A 2915-nucleotide genomic window follows, 5' to 3' on the forward strand; every position below is an offset into this window, starting at 1 on the left:
ACATATCTCACCGTCTGACCTTGTTTTACAGAAGATGATGGTTCCAGTTTTAGGCCTTGTCCACACGTAGCAGGGTTTTTGTAAAACCAAATATCCTCTCCCCTCCGTCTAGAAAAAAAACCAACGTACACACCACCTTGTTTTTAGAAAATAATTCATCCACAGCTAACTGTATAAGTGTGTTGTTAAGCACATTCATTTTCTACGTGAGGATGGAAGAACTCCGACGACAGGAGCGACGACCGGGACGTACGGAAATTTTCACGCCATTCCTCCAGGAGCACGATTTCAAAGTTCTCCCACCAGCTGGCAGTGCGTCCCGGTCTGACCCAAAACCGGTGTCGGCGTCTCTGACGGAGAACATGCCTCGGACGTGGAACGGCAAGGTGGCGGAAAACAACCGTCCTTAACGTCGTCCTGTGTTCCTGTACGTGGAGCGGTATCTGGGCCTGGACCAGAGACAACACAGTTCTGAGGGCGTCCACACTGTTTCCAAATGTAAACACAGTCGCGTATGTGATGTAAAGAACAGATTTAGTCGCAGGCAGTGACGTTTGGAAACTTAAAACCCGGTTATTGACGTCCACATGCAGACGCATAAACAGAGGATTCTTAGATCTTCACTTTGGTCGGAGGTTTTTGAAAGAATCGTTTTTGATGCCGTGTGGATGACAGACCACATCGTAGGAAAATATCTTCGTTTTGTGAGATGCCTGCTACGTGTGGACGAGGCCTTAATTCATCAAACAGGTTTTATAGCCATTTTCATAATGCTGAGTTAGATCTATACTTGCATGTAGTGGTTTGGACACTTTCAACCTTAATCTGTTTTGCTTGAACAAAATCTTTGCCTTCTTTTTAAGGTCAATTCAAAACCAACGACTGGCCGGTGAAATGATTCTGTGTGAGCATTCAAAAGCTAAACTGCAATTAAGTCCATGCCCTGGCTATTAAGAGTCAAGAAAAAATGATTTGATAAGCTACTGGATCAGTTGCCTATAAGAAATGAGCACATGATCATTTGGTAACCATAGTCACACACAGTGGCGGCTGGTCTGAAGGCGCAGTTGTAAGAACGTCGAAGGACAGTTTAGATATCCAACCACAGAGGACAAAAGCAAATAAAGACTAAATTTATTGGCTTACAGCAAAAGTGGGCGGGTCCGGGACGCACCGAGCTGCGCCCCGTGAGAAAGTGTGCAGCTGCCAATCAGAGCCCGGGCCGAGGTCACATGATCACGAAAAGTTCTTGAGCTACATACACTCTCATGTGGCCGCGCCCCGCATCCAGGAAGTGTAGAATTAGTAAACACACAGTGAAGGCTAATATTACATCAGTTAATAATACAAATATTGTTAGTATAGCAAAAGAACATGAACGTTATTATGGATTTTATTACTATTTTGTTATAATTAATTCAAATTTAATTTTATGTTTGAGAACTACTTTTTATCCGGTCAGTAGTGGTGGGGTGACGTTCCTGCGCCCTGTATTAACCAGCTGCCACTGCTCACACATACGTTTCATCACCTAAATGTGGGTTTCTTGTCCTAATAGATCAATTAGCTCCGGTTGAGCTGGCGTCCTCCATATATTTTGCAGTTCCTCAACAGAAACACAACAGCTGGATGCAGAGGTGGATGATTTATCAGCTTGATTAATCATTTTAGTCTTTGAATGACACTTTTCCCACCAACAACGGTCACAATTGTGGGTTACATAAGCTGTTAAGGCTCCAGGTGAANAACAGATGACATATCTCACCGTCTGACCTTGTTTTACAGAAGATGATGGTTCCAGTTTTAGGCCTTGTCCACACGTAGCAGGGTTTTTGTAAAACTGCCCCCTACAAACTGCCCCCTCCATCTAGAAAAAAACCGTACGTACACACCATCATCCACAGCTAGCCGCATAAATGTGTTGTTCAGCACATTCATATTCTATGTGAGGACGTAATAACTCCGACGACAGTAGCAACGACCGGGACGTACGGAAATTGTCACGCCATTCCTCCAGGAGCACGATTTCAAAGTTCTCCCACCAGCTGGCAGTGAGTCCCGGTCTGACCCAAAACCGGCATCTCTGATGGAGAACCTGCCTCAGACATGGAATGGCGAGGTGAAAACAACCATTCTTTACGTCGTCCTGTGTTCTTGTACGTGGAGCGGGATCTGGGCCTGGACCAGAGACAACACAGTTCTGAGGGCGTCCACGCTGTTTCCAAATGTAAACACAGGTCGCGTATGTGATGTGAAGAACATGTTTAGTCACAGGCAGTGACGTTTGGAAACCTAAAACCCGGTTATTGACATCCACATGCAGACGCATAAACGGAGGATTCGTAGATCTTCACTTTGGTCGGAGGTTTTTGAAAGAATCGTTTTTTAAGCCGTAAATCTGCGTTTTCGTGTGACTGACAGGCCACATCATAGAAAAACATCTTTGTTTTGTGAGGCCTTAATTCATCAAATAGGTTTTATGGCCATTTTCATAACACTGAGTTAGATCTATACTTGCATGTAGACGTATGGAATGAAAATGGTTCAGTGGTTTGGACACTTTCAACCTTAATCTGTTTTGCTTGAACAAAATCTTTGCCTTCTTTTTAAGGCCAATTCAATACCGATGACTGGTCGGTGAAATGATTCAAAGTCCACGCCCTGGCTATGAAGAGTTGAGAAAAAAAAGATTTTATAAGCTACTATAATAAATGAGCACATGATCATTCGGTAGCCGCAGTCGCACATACGCTTCATCACCTAAATGTGTCCTAATAGATCAATTAGCTCCTACTGGAGGAGTGTGTTGAGATGGTGCCTCCATATTGTTTGAAACACAGCAGCTGGATGCAGAGGTGGACGATTTATCAGCTTAATTAATCATTTTAGTCTTTGAATGACACTTTTCCCACCAA

This window comes from Stegastes partitus, unplaced genomic scaffold (assembly GCF_000690725.1).
Source record: "Stegastes partitus isolate 25-593 unplaced genomic scaffold, Stegastes_partitus-1.0.2 Scaffold1536, whole genome shotgun sequence".
Taxonomy (NCBI): Eukaryota; Metazoa; Chordata; class Actinopteri; family Pomacentridae; genus Stegastes; species Stegastes partitus.